Genomic DNA, 23593 nt, shown 5'->3' with positions numbered 1-23593 from the left:
AAAGCGCCAATTATTGTATTAGACCTCTTGATTTTCATTTGACAAACATAACCTTAAAATTCAATGAGTTTCTTTTTATTTTTTTAACTTATGAAAAATATCAATTTGGCAACTGCTAGAAACGAGCTAAGAACTACAAGGAAAATTAAAGGTTCATATTATCTCACCATTCTGTTTTTTCTTGTAGTTGTTGATGCAATTCATATTTGTTACATATCTCTGTCTCTCTAATATATTATGTTACATCCTTGTTGATGGTTAATTACAATTTTTGACCCAATAGTGAACACTTAATCGAATTTTTTTTAAGAATAATATTATATTACCAACAAAATTTATTATTTTTAGCCAATATTTGACCTTTTTAACTCATTTGTAAAAGAAAATATGAGAAAAATATGTGAAAAGTTTTTATGAGAGTTGGATTAACGTTATAATTGGATTCAAATTGGCCTAATTAATTGATTGGAAAATCTTTCGAACTACTTAACTTGATCCAATAATAATGAAATTTTAGAGTCCAGATCGACTAAATATTTAGAGAACGATAAATCTAAATTTAGGTCTTGTGAATGATGAAGTTTAAAACTTCAAAAGTAAAATCAGAATATTTTACAATGCAGAATTTTCAAAAACAAACTATATCAAATATCTTCATGTAATATAAAATTATTAATTGCAGACTAAAAATAAAAATGTTCATTACATTTTCTCAACACAACTGTTAAAGAATTTGTGATGTATGTTGAGTTAAACCAAACCAAAATATAACCCAAATAATTAAGTTATTGGATTGAAACGAGTCATAAACACCCAAGAAGAAAGAAAATCAGATATCTATTTAATGTCTATGCATGTTAAAAGTTACATTAATTCTGAGAAGTTAATTAATTAATTAATATAGTTAACTGCAGTATGTATTACGGAATTTTGGCTTTGATAACTTAGCATTTGGCCAAATTAAACTTGAGGAAAATCTTCAAGGATTATGAAAGCAGAAGAAATGTGCAAGTGAAGAAGATGCTATATGTATAGTAAGCATGTTGAAAAGTTTTTACAAAACTTTTTAAGATATTAATATAGCCATTACTATATTGTTGCTTTTAAAGCAAGTTGAGAGAGTGGATAAATATGAAGAGACAAAGACATGCACAAGAAAGGATATCTATCCTTTTTTGATAGGTCAGCATAGCCTCAATTTGTTTTCAACATTAATATATAGTTTATTAGAGTGATAGATGTTACATGCATTGCGACCAACATATAAGATTTTTTTTTTTCCTACTTCTCATATTCGTGGAATATAATAAGGTTGTAAGATCGGTTGCTCCAGAGTTAACATTTTCAATACCTCTCGTCAAAAGATATATGTAGTACTATATAAAAGAAAAATGAATAGTACAGTTTTAATGCTGAAAATCTGCTTTACCAACTGTTTAAATGCCATTTATTTGATTGCTTTAAATCAAATTATTGAAAGGAAAATTTGGGAGATTGTATCAGAATTTGATGAACAACCAACACATGGAGCTGCACAGGTTATATCTATGTGATCTAGCTAATCACAAAAGGTTCAGAGATTGATATATATATATATATATTTTGTGTGTGTGTGTGTGTCTTAATGACTTGTTGAAATTCTTTTTATTGCTTAATTAAACAGTTGAAGGGATCTTATCACTATTTCAAATTCATCAATAATGCTTTGCTTTTGGTCTTCGATTAACCACGTGGCATGTCCGTTAACAGTGATAGGAAATTGTACAAAGTTTTAATTCAATTAATTGGCATTAACTTAAATTTTAAAATTACTTTTAAAACTTAAACTATTTATGGATAAACAAAAAGCAAGTAAGTTTCTGAAAGAATTGCAACGATGAATTTATAGATCGTTTAAAGAATGAGATAAAAGACTAAAAATAATGAATTATGTTTAGTATCATATTTCTTTTAGACTTGTGAATCTAACATTTCAATTTTACAAGAATTTCGTATGTATAAGTGTTTACAAACTTACTTAGTAGCTTATTTTATTTAAAAACGTATAATTTCTTCGAAAAAACTCTTCAACACCTACTTTGCCTGTGATGCTCAGAAGAATTGATGGTTGAGAAAACCCTAATAACCTTCATCTCTTTTTTTTATTCCCCTACCATTCTGATTCCCTTTCATTTATCTTTGGCGGTATAGAAGAAGTGGCAGCAATAACTTCCTTTTTCTAATGGTAGTTAATATATCTTTATATTCTATGTTTTCAATAAAAATTATATATTCAAATTTCCATAGTATTCTTCTGTGTTTATTCTTAACTTTTTTATGTATTCTATGTTTTTTTGTCTAATATAATGTAGTTGCATTGATCTTCAAATTGATATAAATATTTAATTTTATATTTTATTTTATTATTTATTTGTTACATTTCGTTAGTATTAATAATACTGTGAGACTGCTGTTAAACTTCTACCACCTCTTTTTTCCCCTCCAAACTCTTCTTCTAACTTTTTTAAAAGATAAACATGACTTTTATATTTTTAATATACTAAATCATTTCAATTCAAACTGAATTTATAGGATTTACAAATCAAATCAATTTTTATTTCTTATTTATTTTAAACCAAAAATTTAATTTTAAAATTAAAATCAATTCTAATTTCATTGTATTCTAATTTCTAAACACATCTTTAATTTGCTGTAATTTCCTCCTCCAGACAGATTTGTATGTAGATAAAGTTGTTGTTAAATGTTAATCCTCGTAGAAAACACAAATACACAACAGTGATTATCAATTTAAAGATGAAAATGAATGGAACGAAAAAACTTCAAAATTTTAAAATTAAAATACATTTACAACAATCCTTCAAAATTAATTTATTCATGTATCATAAATGCTTTTTTCATACCGATTTAAATTGATTGGGTAATCAACTTGCTTCCTTTTTTAAGAAAATGTTAACAATTTAAATTTTATCATATGTATGTAATAAACAGTTAGAACTTATCTTATTTAGCATTCATTAATTATCGCAAAAATTTTTTTTTTAATTACCAAATATTTTCGATAATAATATATTAGTCAGTAAAAAATCTTTAAATATAATGAAGCTTAAATCTGCAACATATTATTAGTCTTTGATTTGACGAAATAAGAAAGAGAAATAATATTTAAGGACTAGTAAAATTTATTATTTTTGTTCATTATTTTTTAATTATTAATCCAATTTTTATCTACATCTTAATATCATCTTTATATAAATATATTTTTATTGAGTACTCATTTAAAAATTATTCTGTTTATAATTTTGGTAATTTTATAAAACACTGTTTTGTCAACTAATTAAGGAAAATGAAATCCTTACTACTTTAGCTTGATTGAAAAAGAAATATTGATTTTGGCAACTGCTGTCACGGTCACTACTGCTAGGTCGGTGAGAGTTAGAGGTACATAAGGCTTCCCAATTTCTCTTTCTTTGAACTTGTATTTTTCATCATTTCTCGTCATTGTTTCAGTGAAGTAAAAATAATACAATCTTCTCCTATGAAAATATCAAGAATATTACGTTCTTCTTTTTCCATTTTCCAAAAAAAAAAAGCAATATTATTATAGCAACTAAGATTATAATATTCTGGATATTCTTATTTTTAATAACTTTAATTTTTTTTATATTAAATATGTTGGGTTACCTGAAATTGGGTAGCTTTATTTTGGGTATAAACGTGAGGTCTAGATTTTTTTGGGACAGCATCCGACAACTACTGATGTCAAAGTGCTACCGTTCGAGTTCCTTTAAGAAGATGGGGGTGGTACCTATAAAGGACTCCAATGCTTAAATTAGCAAGGGTTTTAGACAAGTTTTTAGTAGATTGGATTTTGAATATACTGAAGGGTATCAGTGTATTTATAGTAGAATCGATAACCACCTTTTAAAATAGTTTCACCTTTAATGGTGGATAACTGTTCCCTTTTTTAGTGAAGTTGTTGAGATCTCCCTTCTAAATAAGTGAGAGATATCTTAGGAGTTAGTTACACTACAAGAAAAAAGGCCTGTCGGCACCCTTTTTTCTTGCCACGCTTTAAAGCGTGCCCAAAAGTGGTCTATGGGCACGCTTTTGCGAGGGTAGCCACTGATTTGTGATTTGGCCGTGCTTTTTTTTTGCCACGCTTGAAAAGCGTGGCCATAGAGAAAAATCGGCACGCTTTTATGAGGGTGGCCACTTAGTTGAAATTTGGCCACGCTTTCTTACTGCCACGCTTGAAAAGCGTACCCGTAGAGAAAAATCAGCACGCTTTTACGAGAGTGGCCACTGATTTGATATTTGGCCACGCTTTTTTTGCCATAAAAGGAAATCGGTACGCTTGAAATGCATGGCCATATTGTGTTTATTTTGGCACCGTAAAAAAACGTGCCGATAGAGTTCCCTCCCCTAAAATTTAGTTTTCCACCTATTTTTCCCACACTTAACCTTTTTTTTTCTAAGTTATCAAATTTTACCCTAAAAATAATAACAACAACACACACTAACTTACACACTAACTTAAAAACAATGAAACCTAAAAATTCACTTTCAAACCCTAAAAGCTAAGGCGTCGTCAGCTTCATCTTCTCGATCGAACCAGCCTTGGCGTCGTTCATCCATCTTCAGTGTTTAGCCTCATCTTCTGGAACACATCCTTCGTCATTCATCCATCTCCATCATCATCTTCATCACTGGAACCCAGCCTCATCTTCATCTTCTGGAACCCAGCCCTTCATCGCACTTAGAAAACCCTAACCTCCATTACGCCGTCATTTATCTCACTGGTTCGTCGTTGTGTTAGCCAGCTCGTCATTCCTCTTGCTGTCCTTCTCGCCGTTCTGGTCGTCATGCTGCTCGCCTCTCTCTGTCACGGTTCTGCTTGCCTCTCCCTGTGGTACATGTTCTTCGTGTGATTAGGTCAAATTGTAAATAATTAAAGGCCAAATATTCATGTTGGAGCTGAATGGGATGTGTGATTTTGATTTTTGATGTGTTGTTTCTGTTTCAGGTGAAGTACTGCTCTGAGAATAACAAGAGGCTTATTCACTTCTCTACTTGTGAAGTGAATGGGAAAATGATTGGAAGCTTTCTCCCCAAAGATAGTTCTGCTTCTGTTGATTGGAGGGAGAAGGGTGCTGTCTCCCCCTTAAGGATCAAGGCCAATGCGGTTAGCACATTAAATTAGGGTTTAATTTTGATGCTCTATAATATTAATTCCCCTAAAAGAATTTGATTTGATGTTTTGGGTTTTGTTGTGAAGGGAGTTGTTGGGAATTCTCAACAGTTGCTGTGGTGGAAGGGTTCAATAAAATTGTGAGGGGGGAGTTGATATCTATGTCAGAGTAAGAGTTGGTGGACTGGTTTTGGTAATGCTTCTAAACTTTTTTTTTTCTAAACTAGGATTAAGGTCTAAGCTTTGTTATTATAATTTATAATGCTAGATTTGTTCAGAACTTGTTATTATAATTTATAAGGTTGATCTATTGTTCTGAACTTCTGAATATTGTTGATTTGTTCTCTTTGTTTGGTTCTGATATGTTTTGATTTTAATTACATATAATGCTGATTTGTTCTCCAAGTTTGGGTCTGATTTGTTCTTAATTTAATTAAAATATGTTCTTATTATTGTTGCTTTGTTCTCCTTGTTTGTTTTTTATTTATTCTGATTTTAATTGAAACATGTTCTGATTATTGTTGATTTGTTATCCTTATTTAGTTCTGATTTTAATTGTGCAAATTTTAATCTGTTTTGGAGATTTATTTGTTCTTTATTAAATTATGGATATGGACGGTTTTGATTTGGTGTAACATGATCAGCTTTACCTCTTCCTTGTGAGGAGGACCGGCAGCAATTTCAATGTCGTGATACTGAAGGGCAAGGTTTGTTTTTCCCTCTCTTATCTTTTTCAGTGGTAAGATTAGTGCTGGTTTTCCTTCTTTATAAGGTGAAAATCCAATGTGTGATTAAGCTTGATTAAATTCAGCTGGAGCTCATTAATCTTTGTGATCAGTTCTGTCCAAATAGATTATTAATTTGCTTGTGTATGATTAAACCTTGTTACTTTGTGAAAGAATGAACAAATTAACAGCCTTAATTTGCTTCTGTTTTGCTTGCCATTTAGGTTCACTAATCCATCTTCATTAAACACAATGTAATAAGTGCCTCACTGCCTTGCATGTAATTGTTTGCAGTTCTTAATTTATCTCAGAGTTCCACTGACTCACTGATTTCAACCATCAAAATCCTAACTCGGATCCGTACCCTACAACATGGCTTTCGGTAATCACCTCTCCTACTTATTTTTCTAATCTGTTTTTTCAATTTTAATAAGCTTGGATTTTTATTTTTTATTTTAGTGCATTGAAAACCCTATCTGAACTAAGCAATGAAGCACTTTCTTATAATTGTTGAATGTGTATGTGTGTTTTTCAGCGTGTCTGTGACAATGCTATTGTTTTGACCAGTTTCAGAGATTCTTGGAAACCCCATCAAGTTGAGTGGTGTAGCAAGGTCAGCACCATCAGCTTCTAGCCCTGCCATGCACCTTCGAGACTATGGCTCTTGTTCCGAGGGTTACCTGAAACTGTAGGTCGATCTCGGATGAGATCTTCAGTACTGGTCGGAGTCGACGTGTCCGGCTGGCTGGTGGCAGCCGGAGCTGTTGTGTCCGACTTGTTGGACTGGCTACACTTATGATCTTTGGTCACCGGAGGGTGGGGGTACTTGCAAGAGACTCCGATGCTTAAGTTAGCATGGGTATTAAACAGGTTTTATGTAGAATCAGAGTATGAGTTATACCTGGGTGCTCCAGTGTATTTATAGTGGTTGTAGAGTGACCTTTCTAGATAAGATAAGTTAGTTATATTATCTTATCTTTATCTTTTGAGTTGAGGTCAGCTTATCTTCAAGGAAACCGCCCTTATCTCTATAGGCTTGGACGGTCTATGGATTTAGGTCGTGTTCCTCTATTTGGGCCCTTTATTGGGCTCTCTTGTTGATTTGGCCGACCTCTTTGAGAAGAGGTCGGGTAGCCTGACCTGAAGAGGTCGGTCGCTTTGTCGCCAATCATCCCAGGTCGGGTAGCTCGACCCAGGGTATGAATAGTGCCCCTGCTTGAGCTCGGTCTTTTTGTTGAGGTCGAGTCTTTGACTTCGGTCCTTCTCTGACGAAGCCGAACTCAAGCATTTTGTCGATTTCTTCCTTTTGTAGAATCTTTTGAATGTGGAACGTTTTCTTCTAAAAACGCGCGCTTTTATGATAGCGCTTTGTTCTTGGGAACGTAAGAGGGTTTAATACCTTCATTAATTGGTATTAATTGCCCCATTTTCTCTTGGATTATTATTTTGAATTTCTCAATCAAAAGCGGTTTCTCTTCTTCGCTCTTCTTTGTAACTTCTCCCTTTACTCTCTCATTTTCTATTTCTTGCCTGGAGTTCGTAGTTCCGTCCTGCATCGTCTGTTCTGCTACTGCTTTCTGTTGAAGAGGGGTGATTTCCAGATTTCTCCTTCCATCTTCGCAGTTTTCCGCTTCGAGGGGTGGCTTTGTTGCTTCTGCTCTTCAGCTTTCTTTCGAGGTTTTCTTCTATTATTTCAATTTTTCTTCCTCTGTTTCTTTATATGTCTGGTTTTGAGAAAATTTTAATTTTTCTTGGAGAAAGTTTGGATCTTTCTGCTTTTGTTGTGCCAGATTGCTGTTGTAATGTGTGTTCTGGGAGTTTCTTTCTCTTTTGCATGAACCTTTTCGTCTTTCCTCTTTATTTGATGCTTGCACGTTTATCACCGTTTCTGTTTGTGCTTTTGATTTTGAAGCTTTATAGTGATGATTTTGTTTGATTTCTGAGAAAAAGGTTGTGTCTTTGACGATTTCTGCTTTGACATGTTTGATGTTGGTGATGCTCCTTGCTGATAGACTGTAGGAAGATAGTGATGACTTTGTGTTTTTCTTCTTCGAAACGTTTGCTATTTGGGATCTTCTTTTCTTGTTTGAGAAATGTCGGGACGTAAGCTGTAGCTTTTTCCTGAAACCTTGCTCTGCCTCCAAAGGATGCCCCAGGACTTTGGTTTGAGTCTTGGAGTTTTTCTTTTCTGTTTGTTCGTCTGTCAAGTTGTTTTGCCCCTCGTCCAAGATGTTTTTTAGTAATCCAATCTTATTTTCTTATTGTAGGATTTAGTTGGCCTCATGTCTTCTCGCAATAACGTTGTAGAGATGTCTTCCCAGGTTCCCGAGGGCATGGCCAATTGGGTGGACTCAATGGTTCTTATGTGTGTCTCTTTGGTTGATTCCGAGTTTTGCGCGCAGCTTAGGCAGTTTCATAGGGTTTGTAGTAATCCTGGTGATGAGAAGAATTATGAACTTGTCCCTCCCTCTTCTGAAGAGAGAGTTTGTTTCTCTACTCGGGTTGTTATTTTGGTATTCCTGCCTCGCAATCTCTCTTCTTCTATCTATTTGTCTTGACGAAGCCTGGAGTGGTAAAAAAGAAGGCAGCTTGGGTCTCCTTTCGATCTTCCCAGGGAAAGAAGGTCTTTTCCATGTTTGACGAATCGTTTCGTGATTTTAAAAACTACTTTTTCAAGGTCCGAGCTGTTGAAAGAGCTCGGCCCTTTTTTCTGGATGAAAATGATGAGCCCGCCTTTCCCTTGGAATGGCAAAAAGATGTGAGAGTGTCTAGATACACGTGGGAAATGTTGGATGAGGCTGAGCGGGCTTTTGTGACTGTCTTGGAAGAACATTGGGGTCAACCTCCCTATCTTGATACAAAGAAATTTTTAACCAATCCCTCTCTTCTTCAAACTGAGCTGGGTATTTTGCGTTCCCTTTATTATCTTTTTATATTGCTTGTAAATGCCTTTCCGACTTGCAGCTTAATTTCTTACTGTTGTGTTTTATTTGCAGAGGCAATGAAGAATAATGAGTCTATGAAGGCTTTTAAAAGAGCACAGAAGGCGACTGTTGCCAAAAACATCTCGGCCAAAGCGGCTGGGGAGGGATCTTCCCAAGTGCGTGTGAGGCCGTCCATGCCGAGTTCTCCTGGGGCGAGAAAGGTGATCCCCACTCCCCGAGTTCGTCTGGCTGATCCTTACCCAATTTCTGCCACTCCTTCTGGCGCTCCTCCCAATAAGAAACAAAAAACAGCTGAGCCTTTCAACCTTGATGCTCCCGATTTTAATGCAATTGAATTTGTGGATCAGCAAATCGGTCCCTATGGTGTTCTTTCCATGGACGATGTGTCCATCCTTCATCACTTGGAATTTATGACCCGAAACAGTGTTAAGATGGCGTATATGGGGGCTGCTCTGTACCGAACTGCTCAGAATCTTCCTCTCCATGCCACCAAAGAATTTATGGAGGAGGCGAAGCGAGAGTTCGACTGGATAAAGGGGCTGAAGGAGGAGCTCGAGTTAAAGGTGGCCAAGTTGGAGAAGGATCTAGAGAACGAAATGGCGAGTTCCCTTTCTCTGGCAGCTTCTGTGAGGCTAGCCGAGGATACGGCAATGATGCATAAGGATAGTTACGTTACGTCTTATCGGGAGGTGATGCGTCTGAGGGGGGAGCTGGAGAGTGCCCGAGAAGATTATTCTGAGCTTCAAGGTCATCTCGTTGGCAGCGTGACTGCTGCTTACGAGAACCTGAAGGAGTAAGTTCGGGTCATTACTCCCGAGGCCGACCTTGCCCTCTTCAGCCTGGATAACGTTGTCAGGGATGGCAAGATTGTCCCTGATGATGAGGGTGATGATGATGTTGATCCCCCCTGTGTCCTCTGCCAAGGTGTCGACCTCCTCTGCTCCTCCGGTTGTGTCTGATCCAGATTGCCAGATTCTGAACCAGGAGGATGGAACTGTAGATGCTGTGCCTATTCAAACTCGCCCTCCTTCTCCTTGTCCTAATGCTGCCAAGAAGGCTCCTGATGTTTGCTAATCTCTCTCTGGATATTTATGCAGCTGACCCGACTTGTGGGCTCTTAAACTTTGTTTTGTTAATTGCTGACATTTTCTAGTTGCTTGCCTAGCAACTTTTACTTTGAAAAACAAAAGTAGCTTGCTAGCCTTTTTAGGTAAATTTTGGTGGCCTTTGAAGCTTTATAACTTTGTAGATTATATCATGCTTTTTTGCGCTTGACTTGGTATCTCTTTCTATTTTCTGAGAGTGTTGGAATCTTGCGGCTTGACCTCTTTGGATTGCCTTGTACTTTATTGTTTGTAGCTTGGATCCTTTGAGGTTGTGGGTCCAACTTGCTTTTTCGGTTTTCTCGCTCTTGCTTGTATTTTTAGCATTTCATAATCGATTTCTTTACGTTGGTCCTCTTTCCAGTTATTTCTGTAATCCTCTTTCTTGGACCTTTGTCTGGTCTCTTTCAGGGATCACTTTTTATAACTTAGTTTTTGTAGGAGGCCGACTTCGTTAGGTCGATCTTTTCTAAGTTATTTTTTGTAATCCTCTTTCTTGGACCTTTGTCAGGTCTCTTTCAGGGATTACTACTATAACTTTTGTTTTAGGAGACCGACTTCGTTAGGTCAATCTCTTCTAAGTTATTTTTGTAATCCTCTTTCTTGGACCTTTGTCAGGTCTCTTTCAGGGATTACTTTTATAACTTGTTTTGTAGGAGGCCGACTTTTTTATGTCGTCCTCTTCTAAGTTATTTTTGTAATCCTCTTTCTTGGACCTTTGTCAGGTCTCTTTCAGGGATTACTTTTATAACTTGTTCTGTAGGAGGCCGACTTATTTACGTCGTCCTCTTCTAAGTTATTTTTGTAATCCTCTTTTTTGGACCTTTGTCAGGTCTCTTTCAGGGATTACTTTTATAACTTTTTCATTTTGGGCCGACTTTGTTATGTCGGGCCCTTCTAAGTTAAACGTTTTCACCTTTATCAGACGATTGTCTTTATCGTGATCGTGCAGTGAAATTGTTTTTCACTTTATGCCGATCTGTTGCTTTATAATCGGACGATGAATGCTTCAGATTAATGCGTCTTGGACGTTTGTAGAATATTTAAAAATATATTTTATTCAAAAGAAAGTGCAAATATATACATGCGGGAATTTTTCATCCCTATAAGTCGGATAGTGTCTGAGTCTCACTTGGTGCCTCATTAAAAAACCTTTTCAGGAAAAAGAGTGCATCCAATAATGAGATTTTTTACTTTTTCTAACTGTAGTACCTTCTTAGGTTGCAGGCGTGCAATGATCTGGGAAGCTCTCGTCCGTCGAGTTCGGACAGTCTGTAGTAGCCCTTCCCGAGTACTTCTACAACTCGGTAGGGTCCTCTCCAGTTTGCTGCCAACTTTTCTTCTCCTGGTCGAGTTGTTCCAATATCATTTCGGATTAAGATGAGATTATTCTCTACGAAACTTCTCGGCACTACCTTTTGATTATATCTGGAAGCCATCCGACGTTTTAGTGCTTCTTCCCTGATCCGAGCTTTTTCTTGGATTTCAGGTAGTAGGTCGAGTTCTTCCCTCTGAAGTTGAGAGTTGGCTTCTTCATTGTAGTGGACTACTCTGGATGACCCTTCCTCGATCTCTACTGGGATCATTACCTCCACTTCATATGCTAGTCGAAAGGGTAATTCATTTGTGGTGGAGTGTGGCGTTATTCGATATGCCCATAGGACTTGTGGAAGTTCTTCGGCCCAAGCTCCCTTTGCATCTTGTAGTCTCCGTTTCAACCCAGCCAATATGACTTTGTTGGCGGCTTCGGCCTGTCCATTGGTTTGAGGGTGTTCGATGGAGGTGAACTGGTGCTTTATATTCAAGTCGGCTACTAGTCTCCTGAAGTCTGCGTCTATGAATTGAGTGCCATTGTCTGTGGTGATGGAGTATGGAACCCCGAACCTCGTGACAATGTTCCTGTATATGAATTTCCGGCTTCTTTGAGCGGTGGCGTTGGCTAAGGGCTCTGCTTCAATCCATTTTGTAAAATAGTCTACTCCGACTATGAGGTATTTTACTTGTCCTGATCCCTGGGGAAAGGGTCCGAGAAGATCAAGTCCCTATTTTGCAAATGGCCAGGGTGAGGTTACATTGATGAGCTCTTCTGGCGGGGCGATGTGAAAGTTGGCATATTTCTGACATGGTGGACATGTCTTTACAAATTCTATAGCCTCTTTCTGTAGGGTTGGCCAGTAGAATCCTGCCCGCAGTACCTTTTTGGTGAGAGCTTGTGCCCCGAGATGATTGCCACAGATACCACTGTGTACTTCTTCTAAAACTTCCCTTGTGTTGGAGGTCGGCACACATTTTAGTAGTGGTATTGAGATCCCTCTTTTATATAGGGTGTTGTTTATGATGGTGTAGTACTGAGCCTCCCGTTTTAACCTCTTCGCCTCTTTTTCATCCGTGGGGAGTGTTTCTGCTTTGAGGTAGTTAATTATGGGAGTCATCCATCCTTGATCCCGATCTGTTATGGCTAGGATCTTTTCTTCTTCCGAGATTGACGGGTTCTGTAGCATTTCCTGGATGAGGCTTCTATTGTTGCCCCCTGGTTTGGTGATGGCTAGTTTCGAGAGTGCATCAGCTCGGGCATTTTGTTCGCGGGGTATGTGGCAGATCTTATATTCCCCGAGGAGTCCGAGCTGTTCTTTGGTTTTATCCAAATACTTTTTCATGGTGTGATCTTTGGCTTGGTAGCTCCCCATTATCTGTGAGGTGACTACTTGTGAATCACTGTAGATGTTGAGTTTTTCAGTTCCAACATCTTTAGCCAGCTTCAAATCAGCTAATAATGCTTCATATTCTGCCTGGTTATTTGAAGCCGGGAACCCGAACTTGAGGGAGAGCTCAACTTGGGTTCCTTGGTTGCTTTCTATTATCACACCTGCGCCGCTTCCAGTCTTATTTGAAGAACTGTCCACATAGAGATTCCATTCTGTGAGAATTTCCAGGGCATCTGTGAATTCTGCGATGAAGTCAGCCAGATATTGTGATTTGATGGCCGTCTGAGCTTCATATTGGAGGTCGAACTCGGATAACTCGACTGCCCATTGTAAAATTCTGCCTGCCAGATCTGTTTTCTGCAATATTCCTTTTATGGGCTAGTTGGTTCGAACCCTAATGGTGTGAGACTGGAAGTATGGGCGAAGTCGTCGAGACGTTAGAATGAGGGTGTAGGCAAACTTTTCTATTTTCTGGTAGTTCAACTCGGATCCCTGTAGCGCTTTACTAATGAAGTAGACGGGTTGTTGCCCACTTTCGTCTTCTCTGACTAGTGCTGAGGCTATCGCCTGGCTTCCCACTGCGAGATATAATATGAGCGGTTCTCCTTCTCGTGGTCGAGATAGGATAGGTGGCCGTCCTAAGAATTCCTTGAAGTTTTGGAAGGCTTGTTCACATTCTGTTGTCCATTCGAACTACTTTCCCTTCCTCAAAGTAGCATAAAAGGGGAGAGATCTTATCGCTGATCCTGCTAAGAACCTGGATAGGGCGGCCAATCTCCCGTTGAGTTGCTGCACTTCTTTGACACAGGTTGGGCTCTTCATGTTGAGTATGGCTTGACATTTATCCAGATTTGCTTCAATACCTCTTTGTGTGAGCATGAAACCTAAGAATTTGCCTGCTTCTACTGCAAAGGTGCATTTCGCAGGATTGAGTCGCATGTCGTGCTTCCTTATAGTGTCGAACACTTGAGCCAGGTCGGACAATAATGTCTCTTCGCTTTGTGTCTTTATTAACATGTTGTCCACATAGACTTCCATGATTTTTTCGATGTGATCTGAGAAGACTTTATTCATTAGCCTTTGATAAGTAGCTCCCGCATTCTTCAGACCGAAAAGCATTACAATGTAGCAATAATTTGCTTTTGGCGTCAAAAACGAAGTCTTTTCTTGGTCTGGTGGATACATGGGGATTTGGTTGTATCCCGAGTATGCGTCCATAAACGAGAGGTATCTATATCCGGAGGAAACGTCTACCAAAGCGTCGATACTTGGGAGTGGGTAAGGATCTTTTGGGTAGGCTTTGTTGAGATTGGTGTAATCGGTGCACATTCGCCACTTCCCATTTGATTTTCTCACCAAGACGACGTTGGCTAGCCATAATGGGTACTTGACTTCTCTTATGAATCCTACCTCCAGTAATGCTTGTACCTGTTCTTCCACAGCTTGGGATTGCTCTAGCCCAAGTTTTCTTCGTATCTGCTGTACTGGCCGAGATTATGGATAGATTGCTAACTTGTGGCACATTAGTTTGGGGTCTCTGCCTGGCATGTCTGCGGCTTTCCACGCAAAGAGATCGACATTGTCTCGTAAGAATTGTACCTGTAATTCTTTTGAGTCTCCTTTCAGGATCGTGCCGATATTAGTTGTTTTGCCCGAGGTGTCTCCGATCTGAACCTTCTCTATCTCACCTTCTGGCTGCGGACGGAGTTCTTCTCGTCTCTGAACTCCGCCAAGCTCAATTGCATGAAACTCTTCTCCTCTGCCTCTGAGGTTTAGACTTTCGTTATAACAGCGATGTGCCATCTTTTGATCTGCTTTTATTATGGCTATCCCCTCCGTAGTTGGGAATTTCATGCATAGATGTGGAGTCGAGACTATTGCGCCGAGTTGATTTAGTGTTGTCCGACCTATTAGAGCATTGTAGGCTGAACTCACGTTGACCACAATGTAGTCTATTTTGAGTGTCCTGGATTGGTTCCCCTTTCCGAAGGTTGTATGTAGTGATATGTATCCCAGTGGTTGTACCGGGGTATCTCCGAGTCCGAACAGATTGTTCGGGTATGCCTTAAGTTCTTTGTCTTCTAGGCCGAGCTTATCGAAGGCAGCTTTGAATAAGATATCGGCGGAGCTCCCTTGGTCTATTAATGTACGGTGCAGATTGGCGTTTACCAGTATGATGGTGATGACCATGGGATCGTCGTGTCCCGAGATGATACCGGATGCGTCCTCTTTAGTGAATGTGATTGCAGGGATGTCGGGTGCTTCCTCCTTTCCCTCGACATGATATACTTCTTTGAGATATCTTTTGCGAGATGATTTGGAGATTCCTCCCCCTGCGAATCCGCCGTGTATCATGTGGACATGTCTTTCTGGTGTACGAGGTGATCGTGCGGTTCGTCCGATATCTTCGTCCCTTCGTCTCTTTCTTTGATCATCATCTCAGGTGGCCAGAAACCGATCTAGTTTTCCTTCTCTCACCAATTTTTCTATGATGTTCTTTAAATCGAAGCACTCGTTGGTGGAGTTCCCTCGCATTCGATGATATTCACAATATTCATTCCGGTTTCCTCCCCCTCTTTTGCCTTTGAGTGGCCGAGCTGGGGGTATTTTCTCTGTATGGCAGACTTCTTTGTATACGTCGACTAAGGATACCTTGAGAGGGGTGTAATTGTGGTATTTTTTTATTTTCTCCCCTTGTCGATCTTCTTTCCTTTTGGACTCTTTATCTTTATCTCGGTTGGGGACCCCGGATTTGGAGGTTTCTCCCAACCGAGCGTTTTCTTCCATGTTGATGTATTTTTCTGCTCGCTCCTGCACTTCGTCTAAGGAGGTAGGGTACTTCTTTGATATAGATTGGCTAAAAGGTCCTTCTCGTAGGCCGTTGATGAGTCCCATGATGGCGGGCTCTGTTGGCAAGCTTTGTATGTCCATGCATGTTTTGTTGAATCTTTCCATGTAGTTGTAGAGGCTCTCCCGATCGCCTTGCTTGATCCCTAGTAAACTGGGGGCGTGTTTGGCCTTATCTTTCTGGATGGAGAATCTGGCTAGGAATTTTTTGGCCAGGTCGTCAAAGTTTGAGTTGGAGTTTGGGGGTAAGTTGTCGAACCATCTGATTGCTGTCTTCGTGAGAGTTGTTGGAAAAGCTTTGCAGCGAACGGCATCTGAGGCATCGGTGAGGTACATTCTGCTTCTGAAATTGCTGAGATGATGGTTGGGATCTGTGGTACCATCATACAAAATCATATCCGGGAGTTTGAAGTCTTTTGGAATTTTGGTTTTCATGATTTCCCTGGTGAATGGATCTTGTTCTTTGCGTGAATCTTCCTCAGGAGTGGTCCGAGGAACTTTTGCTTTGAGATTGGCTTTTAATTGCAGTAGCTTGTCTTCCAGTTCTCGACGTCGCCGTACCCTTTTTTGAAGATCCTTCCCAACCTCTCGTTGTTGTTGGGTTTCTTTTTCAAGTTGCTTTAAGCGATCTTGAAGTGCTTCTATTACCCCGGGATTTGATGAGTTTTTATCCCCGTTGGATTCCGGAGTATCCTTCAGCATAGTGTCCGCGTTCTTGTGCGGCGTTCTGTTTTCTAGATCTGAATCGTGGTCGTTGTCATGGCCGTCCACCATGGTGTTGGGATGACTTCCAGGTTCCCCGGCAACGGCGCCAATGTTCCGAGGGTTACCTGAAACTGTAGGTCGATCTCGGATGAGATCTTCAGTACTGGTCGGAGACGACGTGTCCGGCTGGCTGGTGGCAGCCGGAGCTGTTGTGTCCGACTTGTTGGACTGGCTACACTTCTGATCCTTGGTCACCGGAGGATGGGGGGTACCTGCAAGAGACTCCGATGCTTAAGTTAGCATGGGTATTAAACAGGTTTTATGTAGAATCGGAGTATGAGTTATACCTGGGTGCTCCAGTGTATTTATAGTGGTTGTAGAGTGACCTTTCTAGATAAGATAAGTTAGTTATCTTATCTTATCTTTATCTTTTGAGTTGAGGTAAGCTTATCTTCAAGGGAACCGCCCTTATCTCTATAGGCTTGGACGGCCTGTGGATTTGGGTCGTGTTCCTCTATTTGGGCCCTTTATTGGGCTCTCCTGTTGATTTGGCCGACCTCTTTGAGAAGAGGTCGGGTAGCCTGACCTGAAGAGGTCGGTCGCTTTGTCGCCAATCATCCCAGGTCGGGTAGCTCGACCCAGGGTATGAACAGCTCTCTTTGGTAAGAAGAAGGCAGCACTACCTCCTCCTTCAAAGAAAGCTGCTGTTGCTATCACTCCTGCCAATGATGAACCACTAAGTGGTATGGTAAGTGGTTGCTCCTATCTTCACATCCTTTCTTTCTTTGATTCTTTACCATATTTAATCTAGTTACTAGAAAAACTTCTACATGAACTACTTTTTATTAAATTATAAGTATTTTTTTTAGCGGAAATTCAGTATAGAATATGCAAATAAACTGAGAGAACCAAAGTAGCTAACAAGTCCATAGAATATAGACATGGTTGTGTTCTTTTGACAATGTAATTTGTTGAAATATGGTAACAGAGAAAGGAAGAGAAGGAACTAACAAAGTTTGACTTAGTAGTAAGAGGAGGGTAACTTATTGCTATAGCCTATAATCTCCTAATTAGTCCTAATTAAGTTCTTGTAATGAACTAACAAAGTTTTTTCTATATACCCTAATTGTACAATTCAGGAAGAAAACTAGTTTCTGATCATTGCTTCCATTTGGTGACAGGTCCTGACAGAAGGATCTTCTTGCCAGAGGGTCTCTTGGACCAATCCAAGATCCCACCATACTTGACTGGAGAAGTGCCCGGAGAGTATATATGTGGATTCTTCTCTAGCTAGTCCCCTTTGAATCACAAACATTGTGAAACTTTGACTTGTTTTGCTTAAATTTTCTTTGATATTTGTTGATGCAGCCATGGTTATGATCATTTTGGTCTCAGCAAGAAGCTAGAGGACTTTGCCAAGTATGTCTTAACACTTTTTTTTCAAACTTGATATATATCTTTTTGGTCACATTAGTTTACGAACTGCTTTTAATACATTTATTATTTGAAGCATACTGGTTGATCCCTTTTTTCTCATGTTAAATTACTCTCTAGTATGCTTGGCAAGTAAATTCACTTTATTGAATGGGAATGATCATCTTTCTTGTTCCAGAATTGGTTTCAAGTAGAAAATGAATGTATATATGCATGCATTAAAAGATGAACAAAGAACTATATCTCTGTTCTCTCTTTGTTTAAGTGAATGCTCATTAGCTCAGGAGCTTGTGTTGGAAAATTTACTCGTAATTAATGAGACTGAGCTTATATTTATGCAGTATAATTGAATGGTTTTGCAGGATTCTGGCTGAAGTTGAAAACCTTGCTACTAATTGTAATGAGACTGAGCTTAAGTTGTATTGTTTCTGTATTTTTTTTTTCAATTTTTAGTTTTGGAATTTGAACTCGAGATTTATTTTGTATTTGAGTATTAGTTTTTTAATGTATAAAACAATTATCGCAAAAATTATGTCACTAATTATTGTTTGATTTATATTGCACTAAAAATTGTATACTATATTTGTAGGTTTGGTAATAAAAAAGGATTGAAAATTTATATTTTGCAGGTAAAAATAAGAAAAAGGATTTTTTTTAAAATTTTATAAGGCTATTGCCACACTTTTAAAGTGTGGCCGTATAACTGGCTATCGCCACGCTTTAAAAAGTGTAGCCATATCTTTTCCTATCGGCACGTTTTTAAAGAGTACCCAAAACAAACATTCTGGGACGTTTTTAAAAACGTGGCGATATGTGCACTTTTCGGTACGCTTTTTAAGCGTATTTATAGGTTAAGACCTATGGCCACGCTTTTTAAGCGTGGCAAGAGATGAAAGCATGCCAACAAAAAAAGCGTGCCGATACACCCACAAAAGCGTGGCGATAAAGCAACCGGCACGCTAGTAGATGTGACCCTTTCAAAAGCGTGCCGAAAGCTCAAAAAGCGTGGCGAAAAGCTATCGATACGCTTTTTTACACTTTTCGGCAGGCTTTTAAAGCGTGGCAGAAAGCTTATTTTCTTGTAGTGTTACTTATTCAAATAAGTAGAACTGAACTACCGTTGTCGCGCTCGACCTCATGTAAGTGTACTAGTTGGATATCTTGAGTGGACTTCTATTCATTTTGGGCCTCGGTATATTTTTGGGCCAGGGTATGAACAGTGTCCCTACTTGTTTCTGAGCTTTACGACGTCGGACTCGAGCATTTGTAGATCAGACTGGTCTTCGGCAAATTAAAACATAAGCTCGGACAAACTGTCTTCCTTGGGGCTAGGTCAGATACTCGACGTATTTTGAAATTCGAGATGTTACGTCTTTTCGTAGTTCTGCTTTGGTAACTATACGCTATAAATGAGGGTCGCAAAATTACTTTTTTGTCACTGGTATCTTATAAATACCCAAACTCATTTCTCTTTCTTCTTTTTTGCTTCTTTTCTGAAATATTTGCACTCAACATTTTTTCCTCTTTCAATCTTTTCAACTTCTTTCGTGCAACCACTCTTGCGTTCAAGATTTCTTTATCTTGAGGCCTAGAAGGCTTTGCTCGTGCTTTTGAGAGGAACGTTCGTGTTATGCTGCTTGTGTGTGCTTCGTTTCATTTTTCACTCAAGGTTGGTTTTCGCCTTTCCCATTTATCTTATGCACTTTTGTTCTTGGCTGGATATGTGCTTTTGGTTTTGAATTCATTTTTGTTGATTTGGTAATTATTCTTTGTTCATTTGATGGTTCTGTGTCATATTCATTTGAGAAATTGCTTCTTTTTTGAACTTTTGTGTTGCCACTGAAAAACTGAGTGAGGTTTTACTTTATGTTGCCCCCAAATGGTTGCATGTTTTTCATTGAAGATGACACTATTTTCGTATCTGTATGTTTGTTTAGAATACAAAGGTTTGTAAGAATTGTAACATTCTTAGTTGATGACGACCCAACCTTTTTTGATTTTGTGTAAATGCTTACGCTGTAATGGCTGACCTACCGACTTGTAGTGATGATCTTCTTTTATTGTATTGTAGGTATAACTTTTATGTCTCGATCAGTAATTCTCAACATGTCATCTAAGGTCCCGTCCGACTTAACTTGGGTAGATGTATCTGTTCTTTTTGTCATTTCTGTTATTGATAATGAGTATGCTGAGACCTTTCATAGGCACCATAAGTTGTGTGTAAACCGGGAGGATGAGAGGAAGTATGAAATTGTAGTTGCTGCTCCTGAAGAGAGGATTTGTTTTCCTCAACTTGAGAAGTTGGAGCGCTATTTTATGTATGTGTATGAGTGTTTTTCACTAAGTTGGAAATTAGCCTTCCTTTTACCAACTTTGAAATTGAGATTCTTAAGTTCTGTAATGTTGCTCATTCCCAACTTTATCCTAACTCTTAGTGTTTCTTGAAAATTTACCACCTTCTTTGTCGTGAACTTGAGATCCCTCCTTTTTCTAGGGTTTTCTTTTATCTTTTTGTTCTTACCAAACTTTTTAGCTCCAAAAAGCAAGGCTGAGTCTCCTTCTGAGCTGTTCAAGGGAGAAAAGTCTTTGCAATTTTTGATGAATCTTTTCATAATTTTAAAAACTACTTCTTTAAAGTCCAAGCTGTCGATGGTGTCTGACTTTTCTTTCTTGATGAGAGGGATGAACCCCTTTCTAGTTTGTACTGGGAGGAATACCCTGGAGTTATTAATTATGGTTTGGACAACTTAGATGAGGTTGAGGAGAGTGTAGTCGCTCTATTCCAGGAGTGTTGGGGCTAAGCTCCTAATCTGGACACCAAGAAATACTTAGAAACTCCAAGCCAAATCCAGTTTGAGCTAGGTTGCATTATTTTTCATTTTAAAGAGATGATTTTGTTGATTGTTTTGGTGACTTGACGTAACCCGACTTTGATGTTGTACCGAAAAGATGGCTCCTAAGTCAGCTACTATGAAAACTCTTCGTTCTGCTAGAAAGAATGTCGTTGCCCAAAATATACAGCTGAAAGAGGCCGGTGGATCTGGTGATCTCCCTTCTCCCTCTAAGTCGGACTTAGGTGCCTCAACATTGATAAAGATTATTACTGACCCGACCCATCCTCCTTCCCATTCTGGTAATCAAACAATTCCCCTTTCGCCTCCCAATCCTGAGCCGAAGCCCAAAAAGCACAAGACTGCTGAATCAGCAGATATTTACAAACAAGGCTTTGACGCAGTGACATTTTGCGAAAAACACATCTTTCCACATAATTTTATTAGTATGGATGATGTTTATGTGAAACACCACCTTCAAGTCTTAGCTCGGGGCAGGATTAAGACGGTGGGAGTGTGTTCTGCTTTACTGAAGCAGCTTGAGGAGACTCCCCTAGGTGCTATCCAGCGATCTCTGTCTGACTTGAAGGCTGAGGTGGCATCTTTGCAGGCGTCTATGTTGGAGTTAGAAAGGGAGAAGGAGGTCCTGATATCTGACCTTTTTAAAGCTCAGGAGAGGGTAAAGTAGTCTGAAGCCGCCTGTGCCATAGTGGAGGGCTTAAAAAAGAAAGCTGAGAAGAGTTATACCAAGTCTTCGGGGAAAAACTGGATTTGGTGGATAAGGTCACCAAGTCAAGGGAGAAATATGTAGATTTGGAGGATACTATAGCTCATGGAATGGACGAGTTGGTTGAGAATTTGAAAACCCAGTTCTGAGTTATAGCTCCCAAGGTGGACCTCTCTCTTATTAGTCCTAACAGCGTCGTGGCTGATGGGAAGAACGTCCCTGCACTTGATGATGAGGAGGACATTCTTATGCCCGACCCAAAGACTTTGGAAGTCCGAGTTGAGGGAGCTTCTCAGAGCTTTCCGACTCGTAAGGACGATGAGCCTGCTACTTCTCAGCCATAAATTCTCCCGACCTCCTCCGCACAGCCCGAAGACACTTCTAACATGACTTCTAGTGAACAAATCCTTCCATCTTAGTTTAGTTTCAAAGTATTGGATGGCCCGACTTATGGGTCTTTATGAACAATTCAATTTTGTAATAGCTGCTAGTTTGAACGTTTTTACTACTTAAAAAATCTTTCTTTACTTGGATATGTGCTGGCTTTTTGCATGAATGGATGTTTCTTCAATCATCCTTTATTAGTTAGCACAACTATTTTGTTTAGCCTTTCATGACTTAGTAAAAATTTTCGTTAAGTCACTTTGATTATTTTTTTTGCTGTTTCACGGAAGATGTCGGTTAAAAAATAGGTCGGCCGTTATTTTGAACCTTTCATTTGTAAGGTCCATATTATTTTTCCTTAATTAATTATGCTCCGACTTTAAGTAATCGGTTTTAACAAGTTACTTTTACATTTCGTTTTTGGCCTAACTCTTTAGGTGTCAATGAGGTCAGACCATGATCTGCTTATATAACTTCTTACACTAATTTGTACCTCGTCGCTTCATCTTGTCGACCACCTAGGTCAGACAATGATTTTCGCAGTTTTTTTTAGTTTAAATTAGTGCGTTTGAATGGAAAACTTAATGAAAAAATAAATTATCATCAAGAAAAAATTATTTACATAAGTTTTGTTGCTACAAAGAGTTTTTCATTAACCTTTAGCCTTTACTATGGTGCCTCGTTAAACCCCCTCCAGGAAAACCCTTCTCGGAAAAAAAAAATCATGAAATCGAAAAAAAAAAAGTGTACCAGGGAGCAAGGTGCACTTCCTAACTATTGTATCTTTTTAGGTTACATGCATGCCATGACCTTGGGAGCTCATTTCTCTTCAAGTCAGACACTTTATAATAACACTTTTCTAAGACTTCAATGATCTTGTAAGGTCTCTTCCAGTTTGCAGCCAGCTTTCTTTAATATGAGGTCATTTGTGGCGAAGCTTCTTTTGATGACTTTCTTGTTGTACCTTAAGGCCAATATTTGTTTCAATGCTTCCTCTTTTACCCGAGCTTGTTCTCGGACTTCTGGGAGGAGATTAAGTTCTTCCTTTTGAGGTCGGGTGTTTCTTACTTCGTCCTAGAATTTAACCCTTGGAGATTCTTCATTGACTTCTATAGGTATCATGGCTTCTATGCCGTAATCAAGTTGGAAAGGAGATTCTCCAGTTGTTGAGTGGAGGGTTGTCCGATATGCCCACAGAACTTGAGGAAGCTCGTCTGCCCATGCTCTCTTTGTGTCTTGTAATCGTCATTTTAACCCAGCCAAAATGACTTTATTCATAGCTTCTGCTTGTCCATTGGCTTGGGGTGTTTTACCAACGTGAACTAGTACTTAATCTTGAGGCTTGCCACCAAGCTTCTGAAGGCTGAGTCGGTAAATTGAGTTTCGTTGTCCATGGTAATGGAGTGTGGGACTCCAAACTGGGTAAAAATGTTTTTATAGAGAAATTTTCGACTTCTTTGAGCTATGATGGTTGCTTAAGGTTCTGCCTTAATCCACTTAGTAAAATAATCAATATCCACTATAAGGTACTTTACTTGTCCGGGTGCCTGTGGGAACGGACCGAAGGTGAGGTGATGCAAATGAGCTCTTCTGGAGGAGCCACATGGAAGTTAGCATGCTTCTGAAAAGGTGGATATTTCTTTACAAAGTCAGCAGCTTCCCTTTATAAGGTCAGCCAAAAGAAGCCAGCTTGGATCACTTTCTTAGTTAGTGTTCGTGCTCCTAGGTGGTTTCTGCATATGCCGCTATGGACTTCTTTTAAGACTTCATTAGTCTTGGAGGTTGGGGTGCACTTTAGTAGAGGTGTATACATTCTTCTTCTATAGTGAACGTTGTGAACCAAGGTGTAGTTTTGTGCTTCCCTTAAGAGCCTCCTTGCTTCCCTTTCTTCTTTAGGGATGATATCGAATTTAAGATATTCGATAATGGGGGTCATCCAACCTAATCTTAGATTGGAGATAGCCATTGTATCCGACTTGTCAACTTTCTTGGCCACTGA

The 23593-nt window shown here is 38.9% G+C and overlaps 2 long non-coding RNA genes across 2 annotated transcripts; both read left to right on the top strand.

Moving 5' to 3' along the window:
* LOC107642057 lies at positions 4660 to 23377 on the top strand. Its single transcript, XR_001620595.2, has 4 exons — positions 4660 to 4909; positions 5024 to 5381; positions 5833 to 5936; positions 23368 to 23377. It is a non-coding gene; the product is annotated as an uncharacterized LOC107642057 (long non-coding RNA).
* Positions 9772 to 18190, top strand: LOC110272323. The gene is made up of 5 exons (XR_002363537.1): positions 9772 to 9782; positions 16960 to 16966; positions 17400 to 17484; positions 17587 to 17637; positions 18015 to 18190. It is a non-coding gene; the product is annotated as an uncharacterized LOC110272323 (long non-coding RNA).

This window comes from Arachis ipaensis, chromosome B05, assembly GCF_000816755.2.
Source record: "Arachis ipaensis cultivar K30076 chromosome B05, Araip1.1, whole genome shotgun sequence".
In the NCBI taxonomy this organism is placed as follows: domain Eukaryota; kingdom Viridiplantae; phylum Streptophyta; class Magnoliopsida; order Fabales; family Fabaceae; genus Arachis; species Arachis ipaensis.
This window is presented reverse-complemented; position numbering and strand designations above follow the sequence as displayed.